Consider the following 15046-nt stretch of genomic DNA (forward strand, 5'->3'; position numbering starts at 1 on the left):
TCCCCAGGCAGTCATTAAATTAAAATTGCAGAGGATACTTCTTTCTGATCTTCACTTTGGTAAGGAAGTAGAAAAGCAGGAAAAGCTATTTCTGGCAGAAACGTAATTTACCCGAAAACCATTGGATGGAAAGTTCTTTGTCTTTCTCTGAGGTATAAGACAAAACCAGTAATTTCTAAAAAAATAAGGCTTTTTAGTGTACACACTACAGGATAATGACTCCCATTTCTTTATTACTAGAGCATAGGTATTATAACTAAGCGATTGCATGGCATTGAATGCAGAAGGGCTGAAAGATGATGAATGCAGGATCTTTGTTACAAAAAGAAGTAGAAAGCATTGACCAAAAATGCTCTAAGGCAAACCAATTAGGGACCCATTGACAGCAAACTGACCTGCTCATCCATCTTTCAAATGAAACATAAAACTTAGGTCCACATCATTTGTGGCCATTTTAAATACTTGAACATCTTTACTGAAGTCTGAATGCTGTTAATTTTGGTCTTCTGGCCAAACTCCAAACTGCAAAATTGTTCTGCTTTACTCCCTTCTTTAATTACAGCAATAGCTTCATTAGGGGCAAATGCATTCAGAGTCTGCTGACCTAAACTGCTATATATTGCTATGCACTACTGACTGTTACTGCATTTCCATGGTGGATTAAATGACCTCTAGACAAAGCATGTGTAGCTTGTTTAAAAGGTGTTGGGACAAAAGGTGCTATGTACAAATGCTATCGTAGAAATAATTTTAGATCCAGAGCATGCAGGCATTGAAGTGTGTTCCCTGAACAAAGGAAACTGTTGGCATTTGGTGATGTAGCTGCATAAAGAACAAAGACTGTTTGGGAACAGAGGGTGTGTGCTCATGGACTAGGAAGCTGGTGGCTGCTATCATGAAAAAGTACTTTCTCTGAGGGACATTACAAAATTACAGAGCAAATCGGGAAGCAAAAGGAGGGTGGGATTTACTAGAAACAGGAGGCTCAGTGCTTTGTGGTTGCCTGTGTCTGTATAATGGCGCACTTTGGTTTTTTTTTCTAGAAGTAAAAGAGAGAAAATTGTTGAGAAGTCTGCTAAACTATTCCAGGAAGTCCATGCATTTTTTTTTACGGTTCTGTACTTTGTTCTAATGAAGTTATAGCTTCTCTGAGAAAGGTCCATACTCTGCCTGAAAAGTGAAGGAAAACCAGAGATAGTCTAAAATAGAAGCAAGAGGCTTTTATAGACCTTATCTTCCTATTGTGCTGTTTAGCTACAGCCTTATCCTCGTTGTCCAGTGCTCTGTTCATTGTATAGCACCTGAATGACTTGCCTGGAGGATTTTTAAACTGTGGATTTTAAAGGATTGCATGCATTATAATAAACATGCTATAATTGGTGTACTATATTCAGTGTGCTGTATTCAACATATTGAACACATTACCAGTCAAGGGGACTGCTGACCATTTTGGATGGTCTCCTAATCCATACCAGAGCAAAAAAAAAAAAGTGTTTAGAGAAATTGAAGCAACCTTGAACTTGAAGCCTGCTGTAACATGGTTTCATTTTGCAACAGACTTTATTTTCTATGAATAATTTGATGAGCTTTATTTAATTGGCAGACACAACAAATAGCCAATCATACCACATTTCCTACAGGCTTTGAATCATGTTAGAGCCCTTTTGCACTGTTAAATGGTTACTAATTTTTCTTTTTCAACATCTGTTTTAGTCAGTCTTAGAGAGTATCCATTCACTGATGTTAGAACATGATGTTGAATGTTTAAAATTGCAAACAGCTTTAGGATGGTACTTGAACAGCATTTAGCTCTCATTTTGGATCTTTTTGCTTTGTATATTGTATACTGAACTTTAAAAGAAAACACAGAAATCTACTGGTGTAAAAACTAGGGAAACAGTAAGTACATCATTAACAATTTCAGCAGAATTACAGATTCTCATTTGGCTTTCAGTAGAATATAGACTTCTAAATCACTTAGGAAAATCAGCAGTTTTTTATCCAAACAGAAACAGTCCACAGCCTTTTCCTTCATTTCAATAACACTCAAATTCTCATTCTGATGCAGTAGATAATGGAGACTCAACACTGCAATATTTGGTTCCCAGGATGAGCCAGTTCTTTCTGACTTGAAGGATCAGCCCTGGATATTAATAATAACAGTAGATTCCTAAACCTCTCATATGAGCCAATTAGTCTTTTTGTAATATTCTCATTCATAAGCAACAAGGGATCTTATGCTGATTATAAGCCTTCATTCTAACCTCTCTATAAAAAAGCAGGTTAGTAAAACAACTTCAGTTTGAGTAGAATTTGGACCACAATGTACTTATTATATACAAAAACCATGTGCTTACCCAACTTCGCCTTACTTGATGATGGGTTCCAGTTTGGCATAAGCTATTTTATAAAATGAAAATGGAAAAAATGTATTAATGAAGATTTCCTCCTTAGAAACAGTGGATAGATATCACAAGTAAACATGTCTCAATTTTATATACTCTTCAACAGAAGGCACAACTGTGTCTCGTGTTTGAATGGCTGGGTTTTCAAAATTACATGTTCTTAAAAATATTGCTAAATAAGATCATTGTGTACCATGTTCTTGTGCCAAAAATACACAAGATACACTATATAAATAAGTCACATATGCATTTAGGCATCTAGGACAGGATCTCAGAATTGGCTTTTTTTTTAACTGTAAAATAACAAGCCTCTATTATGAGCTAAATACTGTTCTTTCTGTGAGACAACCATAACATTTGTCTACCAAAACTCAGCAGAACTGCTTCTCTCAAATTATAGCAAACTAACAGAGACAGAAGACTTAAAAGATTTAGGCCCAGATCCTGGCCATTTTTAACTCAAAGGCTGATCTGTCATTCCCTAAAAGAGACCAGTATTTTGCCTGTAATGAGCAGTTGTTTTGATGTTGGCTTTATGGCCAAATGGAAGAATAAGGAATTGTAAATGAGGGAGATTTCTTGTTATGACCAAGGATGCATAAGCTGGTGTGCAGATAAAAATCTATTCAGTAGACTTAAACATGCTGGTTCTCATACAAGAAAGCAGTTCCATGTAATAATATACGAACTTTAAAGGAAATGGAAATAAAAACAAAGCCCTAACATTGGAGGTCTTAACTGGTCAAATACAAGGACAAATACAAAACCACTGTTCAAGGAAAGTTTTATATGATATACAGAAGCAGTTAGTGGGCTTGTTATCTTACCATCATTTGTGACTGAGAATATTTTATGGCTGTTTTTCAGGATTTCATGACAGAATACCCTGAAAAGCATGATTTTGTGGAAGCCAATCAACATGAGTTGCAGGCAGAAATGTTCTACCTCAATTTTCTTGCCTTCTTCAAGAATACAGTGTCACAGCTGTGGCTGGATGATACAGGGAATGTAATGTGTGTTGAAACAGAAGAAGATGATTGTGTGCTTTAGTGAGAATTGCAGAGTAGGAGAAGAAGTGTGTAAAGGATAAAAATCCATCTTTGAACAGAATACTTAGTGTGATTATTAGAAAACGGTGCATTTCCTTAAAGATCTGGGAGAGACCTCTTCTGTTTATCACTGCATCTAACTACATGGGTTGGCAATATAAGTTTTAAAACAATCAATTGCTTATGAAACCAAGTGAAGAAATTGCAGAATGGTGCAACTATGCCCTAGGAGACTTACCTATTTAAGGTTATAGCAGAGCTAAATGATCAGTCAAGTACAATGCAGACAAATTAATACTCTCAAGTTTACACAAGTACATACTGCATGTATTAAAAGCATGTTCACAGTAGAACTGAGATAAAGGATTTTAATAATTCTTTAATCTTGGAAAATTAACTCAAAAAGTTGTCCCAGTGAGTTAAAGAAATGAACCCTACGGAGGATTTGAGGGGAAAAGGGGCTTAGCTGGGAGTTTCTGAAGAATACACTTCCTAGCCTAGGGAAATAATATGGAAATTATACTTGGCTAAGATAAGGACATTGCTTTTGTTTGCTTTTTCGGGGGAACTTGCCTTTTGATTTAGATGAGAGAATCTGTAGGCATTTAACCATAGTTCTGGAGACTTTCTTTCAGTACAAAGTGTTCACCTCTCCAAATTGCAGGCCTGTCGTATCACTTTACATATCTCTTACTGTTTCTCTCCTGTTAGGAGATGAATCACTGTATGTTTGCAGAGCAAAGTGCACTGTAGTCTCAATCTCTGAGGAACTTTAAAGCCACCTCTCTAACAAAGAGAATATTCACAGCAGGTGAGAAGGAAAGAAAATGTGAGGAGGGAGAAAAGACAGGGAAAAAAATGAAAGAGGAGGCTGAACAGAAATGTTAAACTTTCTCCTCTAGTTTGTGGGATAAATACAGGCTACACAGCTCTACCTCTCCACATTTCATGAAGATGCCTGAAACTTGGGTTTATAGTTTAATTCGTATCCCTGAATTTTACTCCCCCCTACACTGCCCTCGTGTGGTCTTAGTTCCAGAACAAAAAATAGTCTATAAGCATGACGTTAAGGGATTTGGAGTAGTGTGAAGCAAGTCACATCACATTTTGGACCAGATTCAGATGCTTAATTTAGGATATTTTAACCAGTCCTACTGTTCTGGTTTGAAATCTCACACTGAAGATTAGAAACTGTTGTTACATGATCAGAACGATAGTTCTGAATCTTATTGTTGGCCTCTGTGCTCTGAAAGCAGGCCTTACTATGATCTAACTGCCAGTTTCTTATCCTATTTTAGCCTATGGGTTTATGTTTCGTGATTGCTGTCATGTGGCTTGTATGAAATGAGGTGATAGTTCTGGTCCTATGTATAGGAGATGAGTATCATGAAAATCAGTATCTCCAAGCAAATGGCATGATTAGCACAATCAGATCTCTGTAACAGAGAGGTGAAGGCTTTGGGGGTAGTAGGACTGTACCACTTTCTTTCAAATGTGAGTCATTAGTTAGTGAAGATAAAATTCCCCTAAATATAGAATGTGCTGAATTATATTTTACTGATGTATAGAAGAATTTTGGCCTCTTAATACTTGTGTCCTATCACAGCTCTAAACTGTCTAGAAGCATACCATGAGACTGGCAGGAGGCAACTGTTTATTGTAGTGTTGCCCTTCATTCACTACAGGGTGTTTTTTTGTGTCCCCTCTCTCCCAGCAATGTCTGATCAAGATCTGACTGGAGCCAGTTGGAGCCAACCCATTGTGGCTGTGTGTACTGCTGAAAGCTATTTGCCTCTCTTAAAAAGATAGAATTGCCTGGTTCTCAAAGTAATCTCTTCTTCCTGCCTCATGCTCTTTACTGTATTGCACCCGATTGCTGTCAAAGTATCTCTCCAAGGATCAAGGGCTCACATTGTCTGTGGTATAGGCAAATGTAAACCTAATAAAGGCAGTGGTAATGTGCTGGCTTACGTTGAATTGTGGCCTATAAATGTTTCTACACCAGTGATTTGCTGGGCAGTGTTTAACTGCTGCCTTAACTAAGACTCAAATGCAGCATGGAGAGGGCACTCAGCCAAAGCTACGGGTTCTCTTCCTGGCTCGGTCATAGTCATGCTCCATCTGTTTTGCTGTCTGTCATATGGGTATAGTAATACTGACATTCCCTTGTAAAGTACTTATATAGCTGCAGTGCACTATGTAAGAATTAACTGTTATTACCATAGACTTCAGGAGCCAAATTTTGACCTTTCAATGCACTCATATGTCATCAACTTGCCATAAGCTTTCTGAAAAAATAATTTAACCAGCAGGCTGTAGCAGAGTGAGGATTGCAAAAGCTGGTCACATCACAAATCTAATTGAAGGCTGTTGTCCCACCATCAAAACAGAACAGGAGACAACAGATACAGATAACAGGAGGTCTTGGCAACCGTTTCACACCAACCCCTCCTAGGAGCAGTGAGCTGATGGAAGTTCATTTTTGTGTGATTTGAAGAAAAATCTCGAGAAACAATGGATAAAAGAAGCAAGCATTGTAAAACTGAATGTCATGAGGCCTGTCAGGCCATGTGACTTTGGCTGTCTCCTTGAATCCTTTTATGCTTGTTACTGAATGCTCCTTTCCTTCAGTTCAGGCACTCCTCTGTTTAAGCAAACACAAATAACAGCTATGTAGTTTTCTTCTAAGGGAGACAACAAAGAAAACAGAAAGAACAGAAGTAACTTTTCCTTGAGAAAACACAGACTGTAGCAACTCTTAGAACCAAACGGATAATGCCTCCATTAACAGGCAGATGTCAGCTTTACAAGAGGGAAAAGACATGGTGATTTTTTGGAAACAACCCCTCTGCCCTGGATGCCATCCCTTCCCTCCAGTGTGTCAACCACACCACACAGCTTGGTATCATCAGCAGACTTGCTGAGGGTGCATCAATCCCACTGTCCGTGTCACTGACAAAGGTGTTGAACAGTATTGGTCCCAACACTGACCCCTGAGGGACACCACTTGTCACTGGTCGCCGTATAGACATTGAGCCATTGACCTCAGGTCTTTGAGTACAACCATCCAGCCAATTCTTTATCCATCAAGTGGTCCATCCACCAATGCCTCTTCAGTTTAGAGACAAGGATTAGTAAGCAAATGTGCAAAAAATTCCTTTTCAGGTGTGCGTCATGATTTCTCAACAGCATGTCTATTGTAGAATAAAATACTACCCAGCAAACCCTGACTGTCAATATGCAGGGCCTAATTAATTGCTGAGGAAACATTTTAACAGTCATAAAAATTAAGATACAAATATTTGAACATGATCTGATGATGACTGATCTGTGGAAAGAAGGTTGAATTTTGGCAACTCCCTCCAAAATGAATCCCAACCTGTAGAAAATGTGATTTGCAAATAGCAATTATCCATACTTTCCAGTTGTGTCAGAAGAGAAGGTATCTGAAATACATGGCTGAGAAACAGTGACTTGACAGCTCTTCTCCTGTTTGTTCTCTTTAATTTTCTACAAATTTCCTGTATTTGAACCAGTGCTCCCCACTGTTGGCCCCAAACCCTTTTCGTACTAGGGCTCTCAGATGTTCCTTCTATGCTAAATTTCATGCAGGTTGCCACAGGTGCTTCTAACATTCTTGATCACAGTGATCAACAAGTCAACAAGTACAAAAGTGTAATAGCAAAGGTTACTGGACACAGGAATATATGGAGATAGCAGGTAACAGGATAACTGCCCTGCTAAGTGAAAAGTGAATGGACAAATGCATGAGATTTTGCAGCTAAATTATGCAATGAATAAGTTGTCATTGTAGAAGGTACATTTTATTCATCACTTGTGGAAATAACCTGGTATCAGGAAGATGAAGAGTCTGCCTTACATTTTGGTGTTACCTAGAATTTGTAGATGTCTGGATGGATTTTGCTTTATGTTGTCATTTCTTAGGCGATGCATGTAAATGTGTAAGTACCCTTAATCCTTAGAGAGGGCTGTGATTCTTGCTCCTCTCCTCCCTCCCACAAGCTGCCATCAATGAAAATGATCAATTTTAATGAAAGAACTCAACTACCATGTGGTAATTTTAGATGGCACCTCAATTATACTGGCAAGTTATGTTCTAGATCCACTGCATATTTACGTTGTGCTAAAGCCCAACTTTATTGTATCTGGACACTGTGTTTTGTGCTGTAGGAACTCTGACAAGCAAATCTTTTGTCTAAATCCACAACAAAGCAATTTGATCTCCATTCTCCTGTTAGGCTGGTCCTTTGGGTTGTCTGGAGGTTTTATTGCAACTATTTGGACCTAAACTGGAAAGGAGAATGTCAGGAGGAAGGTGGAACAAAAAAAGTTCATTTTATAAAGAAAGTATAGTTTTATTTATAACAGGAAGCATTTTAGTTTGTGCTCAGAAAGGAAAGGGAACACTGTCAAATTCAGCCCTTCAAGATGTAGCTTTCCATGTTATTTTAAATTTGGATCATACTTGAGTTTATTTCTGTGGCAGTCCATCCCCCACTTTTCAAAGAACAGTAAATCACTGCACCACATTCTGACTGTGCAGGTGGGAAGCTTTTCCGATGCTCTGTCCCAGTCCTACAATAAATGAACAAGCCAAGGCACAAACTCACTTTTTAACTGTAACTTTGCTACAGTCCCTTTTTATGTCCTCCACAGCAAACTCCATTGTGGGGGGAGATTAGTATGCCCAAGCATAGCAACTTATCCTGCACCAGTGAGAGGATGAATTTGCAGGACAGAAAATGTTCCAGAACATGTTGCCTTTTGGACTATGGGCCAAATTTTGCTTAATTTCCCCGGTGTGAGTTTGAAATGGCTCAGTTACAGCAGTGTAAATTGGGTAAGCCCTACTGGCCTCAGTGGGGCAGCTGAATTTGGCCTATTGCTTTACAACTGTGTGATCAGAACAGACAATCTTCCGTCTGCAAGGAGTAATATAGAAGAATTAAAATGTACGTATGTTGGGGTGTGCTCTGGATGGCGTTGTAACAGGATGGAATATCAGACATAATCTTGTTTTGTACTGCAGTGCTGACAACGTACATGTGGCAGCATTGGGGAGAAAAGCAGCCACCTCACTATTCTCGGTGTGTTTTGCAGCACACCAAGGCATCTGGGCAGGAAGGCTTTCAGAACCATGGCAGTGCTGGAAAAAATTGTCTGAAGTGAGGTGTAAAGATGAATAAAGAATTATATCCTTGTTTTCACTTGAGGAAGAAAGTGTTTTTTTTAAAGAAGCGGGAAGATAAATTAGAAAGATTTGCATCTAATGTGAATCTCCAATATATCTCAAGTTAACAGGAGAAATACATCAAAATTTATGATGAATGATACTTTTGTTTGGTCCTGTTCCCGTTATATGTACATCTGAAGTGGAACCAATGCCATTTGTGAATAATTTAATTAAAATAATGACGAATGCATGTTTTGTAGCAGACAAAACTGTAAACATTAATAAGGCTAAAAATCATGAAATGCAATCTTAATTACTAGAAACTAGGATAATCAGATGAAATGAGGCAGACAAACAAGTAAGTCTTTAGAAAGGAGTTTTCAGCTGTTAGGTTGGAACTAACATCCTATGAGAGTTAGCATAGTCATTTTTTTGAAGTGCACAACATTTTGGAATAAACCATAAAAGCAACATAAGATCTCTTCATTCTGCACGTCTTTTGGATATTCTACAGCCCTTAGAATTTCTCCAAATAATTTATGTTTCAGTTGATTGCCAGCCCCACGTCTTAGTAATAAATATCTCCTTCATAGTGGTGGCTAAGCTGTCATCAGGGAAAAGTACAGACTAGATGGTGCCCCTGGACCACTGCAGGCATTTGTGTTGTGTTATCCCTCTCCCATCTATCAGACTATCAAAGTCTGCTTAATAATGAGTAAGGTTTCTTGCATCTTGCACTCTCCTGGAAGGAACTTAACTGGCTTGCCAAATAGAAGCCTTCTGATTTCTCACCTGACCCCTACTCTAAGTTGGGGACACTTTTTATAGCAGCTTCTCTGCTCAGGTTTTTACCCTTCACCCTGGTGTATTTAAAGAAAACAAGCATACTCTTTGTACTGTAGGGTAAGCAAAGAAATTGTTAGAGATCCCCATGTCAGATGGACTCACCTTTTTCCTGATTGTTATTTCTATTTTGATTTCAGCTTTCTTTAATATTGGTACCAAAACTGTGCAAAGGTTTCTGTCTGGCTGTAGAGGAGACACTTTCCAAACTGGGTGAAGTTTTAGTCAAAGTTCAAAGTCAAAAGCATCAGAGAGCTGAGAGTTATCACTCTTGAGGATAAAATATATGGAGCTTTTAAACTATAAATCCTGTACTTGACAGCATCTCTGTGACTTATGACAGGCCAAAATGACAACATCTGCTCTGCAAGTGGCACTGCTTTTTTGCCAGGGTGTTGTTCATTTCTCTGCTTTTCATTCTCTGGTGCCTCATTTCTGACTCATCATGTGAACTGAACAAAAGAAGAATCAGAACTGGTAGCTGAGGCTTCTGTTTTACTTCCGAGGTCACCACACAGTCAGCCTTGTGGCCCCTGTGCGCCCCGGGCAAAGCGTTTCCCATTCCTGTAATTCTGAAGTTGCAACAGAATTACAAAACAAGAAATGCAAATTAGCTAAATGTTGATCACAAATTACAAATATGATTGGCAAATTTAGAGAACATTTACAGTTTCTGAATAAAGGGGATCATTTAACCTTTGCTATGGTGTTTTAAGAGCGCAGGTTCTGGAACATGGAATAATCCATTAGATTTGGTAAAATATAAATCGGCATCACCAGTTCTTACTTGAAACGGTTTTAAATGAGAACGAAATTCAGAAGTTTTCTACTGAGACGACTGAAACTCGGACGAGGAAAAGCTCTGGATGAAGTGACATCTAGTGGCTGCCTGGCGAAATGGCTGGAACTCCCAGACGTCGGCCCCAGACCAGAGATCTGCGCTGCCTGTGAAGATCAAGCCAATGTAGCTGCGCCGATAAAGGCAAATGCCATGTAATTTTGAAGGGAAAATACCTGAACCAGGCTTACTCAAACCCCTGCTATTAGCTGGCACTTGCCTCTCAGAGAACCGTGCACCCCTGGAACACAGGGCAAACCGTGTTCTAACAGAAGTAGGTCCCACTGCAGTCTGTGAAATATTAACATCTGTGTCCATGGGCATGGATTTCTGACCCTAAATTTTAATCCCAGATTTAAGGCTCTGTGAACCTAATTCCTCTTGGCTTGAGCTTTTCTATCTGCAAACTAGGCACAAGACAGGGGAAGTTTTTGTTTCAGTGTGGCTTTCCAGAAGTGCTCTCTTAGGTCAGTTCTTATGTTTGCCATTTTCAGGTGGAAAACATAAGTGAAGAGATCAACACTCAGCATTAAAGTCGGGTATTTTAAAAACAGTCTTCTACTGGCAGGTAATTGAGTTGATCATGCACAGGAGATGGAGAAGCTGGGTTGCTGCTCAGCCTAAAGGGAAAGAAAATGCAAGTATTGTTAAAACAGTTAAATTTAGTCTTTCTCAGAAGTGGTGCATTTGGAAGACTTTAGAGAGAACACTTCTGATTACATGTGCACAAATAGTGTTTGTTAGCCAGCACGTTTCACCTTTTAAAAGCTGACATGTTCAATGCTGTGTATCCTGTTTTCTAAATCAACACAACCAATCACCTTTCTCCATAGCTTCACTAAGAACACCAGCATGCAGGAATGAAAGCATATCATGCCCTGTATACCAGTGCAATAGAGCTGATCTGTGTTTCAGGCAGTGATTGTGGTCAAAGTCCTGTTTACACAAGTAAACTGTAGGGGCATCAGCCAGCAGTCAGGATCACACTGACTGACCTAGCTCTTCTGATAGACACCTGGAACAATAGTGCTTCTTTCACCAATGCACAGAGCAGCATGGTGCTGCCAGGAAAGGGAATGCCTCCCACCTTTGTATTCTGCTGATTTTTTATCTCCTAGGGTTCGGTTTATTAAAGCTTAATACTAATTTTTTTTCATTATTAATTGTTTGCACAAATTTTGCTGCTCTTGGCATTTTCTGTGTGTATCAAAATTTCCCTTCCCTTTTTATATTTTCTCGAAAGTCAGTAGTTTTTTAAACACAATTCCAGCTTGAGGGAATATATGAAGAGTAGAATTTAGTGGCATGAGGTGCTGAAATAGGGCAAATTTCAGCAATATCTGAAATGTCTATTGCTCCTTAGTTCGATTATAGAGTATTTTTTATTAGGTTTTATTTCATTCTATGTCCACTCATCAGCTTTGAGTCCCTTCAATAATGGCAACTTAACATAAGTCATATTTGCTAGAAGCACCAAAGTTTGTATGCTGACAAGAGCAGTTTTACACAGAAGATGGATATACCAGGGCTCTTAAAGATAAACAACTAAAAATATGACTATATTTTGCTAAATTTGCTGTTCATGTGTAACATAACTATGTTTGTCTTGGAGATAGTTTCTATAAGAAATTCACACATGTATTTTTTCCTAGTAAGCAAAATATTGTTAAACGACCATAGAATCATAGAACAGTTAGGGTTGGAAAGAACCGTAAGATCATCTAGTTCCAACCCCCCCTGCCATGGGCAGGGGCACCTCACACTAAACTATGTCACCCAAGGCTCTGTCCAACCTGGCCTTGAACACCGCCAGGGATGGAGCATTCACAACCTCCCTGGGCAACACATTCCAGTGCCTCACCACCCTAACAGTAAAGAATTTCTTCCTTATATCCAATCTGAACTTCCCCTGTTTAAGTTTTAACCTGTTACTCCTTATTTCCATAGTAAGTTTCAATGGTAATCAATATGGTTTGACAGTATGTAATTTTTAATGACAAAAAAACAGAATTGCACGTTTACATAGGTAGACAATGGATTTCTTGATAGGTAAAATATCAGAACTAACTGATGAGGTTGTGTTTGTCCAGAATTAATCTAGGTTGAACTGTATAATTAGATTTTGATTTAAGTTAAAGTGTTTTATGCAACTGTGAATTTGTGGGGTTTAAAAGGTAAGACTGTAGGAAGCAGGAAATTCAGGGCTGGAAACCCACTTCATAGAAATGAGAATCCAAGTGGCATGGAAATGCCCCAATTCCAGTTCTTCAAGAAGTCTGGGTTGGGATTTTACTCCCTGCTTCTCACCTAGTGCTTGATGTGTTGGAGTACTAGGTAAGTCTTTTAACTAGTGTTATGAAAACAGGGCAAGTGTATCAGTTTGTAAAGACTACTTAATGCTGGAAAACACAGAAAAATTGGTTCCTAGTCTATCACAAGTCTTTTTTATGTTTTATATATATATTTCTATATAAAAACTTAATTTATAGAAACTTTATATGTTTCTATAAAGCAGAAATCCAATGACTACTGTGTTAAATACTGCAAGCATACTGGAAAAGTGCCTGATAGGGCAAATAAGGACACCTCACATTCCAGTCTTCACAATCCTTCTTAAAAAAGGGGAGAAACAATTTATTACATTCTGTCATTAGACAAATATTTAGTTCTCAGATACAGCAGTACAGACGATTTTATTGAAACTTGTAAACATCAGCCTGCACTTCCTGTATGTTCAGGGTTTTACAAGCTGTTTTCATTACAATAAGAGATTGATGTTAAAGCCAGATAGTCAATTGGTTAAATCCTTATTGTTTACTGCAGAATGTAGGCAAAACGCTATTCCCATCACCACACTAGGCAGATTCGTTGTTTATGCTTCCAAACCTTCTTTTCCAGAAACTACTCTGTTTATAAAGCTTTCTCTGAGGAGGATGATTCTTTCACTATCTCTTTACTTTTCATAGAATCACAGTATAATTTGGGTTGGAAGGGACCTTCAAATGTCATCTAGTCCAACCCCCCTACTTTTCTGTTGTTCCTGTTGGGTTTCTTTAAATTGCATCTTATTCATTAGGACACTCATTTTCAGCCACATAGAACTTCTAAATCTGACCTGTTAAAAGGCCTGTTCATTTCTACTGTCTTCTATGAGTGGGAATTTCCTAGGTAATCTGTATTTTCCATGGCATGCTAAGTAGTGATGCTAGTCATGGATCAGTCGACAGCATAACCTTCACTGTCTGTATAATTAATGGAGTGTTGGAAAGTTGCTGTATTCACAGGAACATGCTCTTGAGTTTTGTCCATGTTGTTTGACTTTTCAGGGCTTTTTAACCAGCAGAGGCTCAAGTACATTTCAGAGATACTTGCACTTTTGTTCTGTGAAGTGCAGATCAGAGCCTGCTCTGTAAGGTGGAATAGGCCAGAGCCACACTGCCACTTATGGTCTTGTCTTCAGTGAAGACTTTTTAATTTAATCTTTTCAGCACACATGGTACCCCCTTCCTCTGAAACACAGGGCATGTATTTCCCATTCTGGGGAGCAGCATTGTCTTTTTGAGACTGCCTCTGAAGAAGGTCTCTGAGTTTTGGAGCTATAACTCAGCCTTGCATAGTTTGGAAAACTAAGCACTGTGATGTTTTTTTGGTTTTAAACCAGTACCTGATACTCCAGGTGATCTGGATTCTGCATAAGAGACTTTTTTGCCAGTTCATAATGGGCTGTGAGATTTCCTACCTGGCTGTTAAGAAATCAATTGATTGAAGTGAAATGGTTACACAATTGTCTCAAAATGTAGGGACAGCAGAATGAGGTCAGCAGTCAGAATTTCAAATAATTAATTCTCTAAAAGAAAAAAAAGACAAGCTGGAGGGTGTAGTTGTTCCTTAAAACTAACCTTTCCTGGAAAATTCTTTGCATCACCATTCAGCTGATTGACACTGTGTGCGAGGAAGGGTTTTATTTAGAAAGTTGTGTCTCAAGGATCAGTTTGTTAGGTGTGTAGAGTTTTAGAGAAGTGAATGGAGTCCTGTGCAGAGAGCAAGCTCTTAGACCACTGTAGCTCATGTTGTTTCCCAATGCCTACAGAAACACCTCCATCTTTCCTCTATGTGCATTACAGAACAAACAGGGAGAGCTAACAAAAAGTACCTTTGACTCTTCAAATATGGGCAGTACTTGTTTGCCATAGGAGCCAGCTCCAAGTCACCTAGGAAGAAGCAGCACCCAGTTCTTCACAGATCTTCCATGGACTGCATTGATAATCTACAAAAGGCCACACTAGATCAGATTTTCTTACTCCATGTCTGTAATTCAAATGGAAAACATTTAATTTATAAGGAATATGAATGTTTTCATTTATTTTAATGGCCTTTAAATCAGGAGCTTGTTGTCTGCTTTTCATTCTTCTGAATTCTGCAGACATCAAAAAATATCCATGTGTGTTTGTGGACATTTATTCTGTTATGAGAATGTAGATTCACGATGTGATCAAAGGATTAAAGTATTAGTTATCACTGCTACTTCACACGTACACGTCAGAAACTTAATGGTTATGCATTCTGGAAAGAAAAATACCCGCTTCAGTAGAAATATTGCCTTGATTTTCCATTCACTTATATGAGTTTTATAGTAGTGCAACTTTAATGCTTTCACCGGGCTTACTCCTGATTTACCACACTGCAGGAGAAAACAGAACCAGGTCTATATGTTTTT

The 15046-nt window shown here is 38.6% G+C and overlaps 1 protein-coding gene across 1 annotated transcript in view; it reads right to left on the reverse strand.

The window, feature by feature from the left end:
* Nucleotides 1–2495, reverse strand: part of LIPC (lipase C, hepatic type) — a 74625-nt gene extending 72130 nt beyond the window's left edge. Inside the window, exon 1 of the mRNA XM_031046136.1 lies at nucleotides 2358–2495. The gene's annotated coding sequence lies outside the window, so the exon portion shown is untranslated. The remainder of the gene's footprint in view (nucleotides 1–2357) is intronic.
* Between the last annotated feature and the right edge of the window lie 12551 nt (nucleotides 2496–15046).

This window comes from Melopsittacus undulatus, chromosome 9, assembly GCF_012275295.1.
Source record: "Melopsittacus undulatus isolate bMelUnd1 chromosome 9, bMelUnd1.mat.Z, whole genome shotgun sequence".
Classification (NCBI taxonomy): Eukaryota; Metazoa; Chordata; class Aves; order Psittaciformes; family Psittaculidae; genus Melopsittacus; species Melopsittacus undulatus.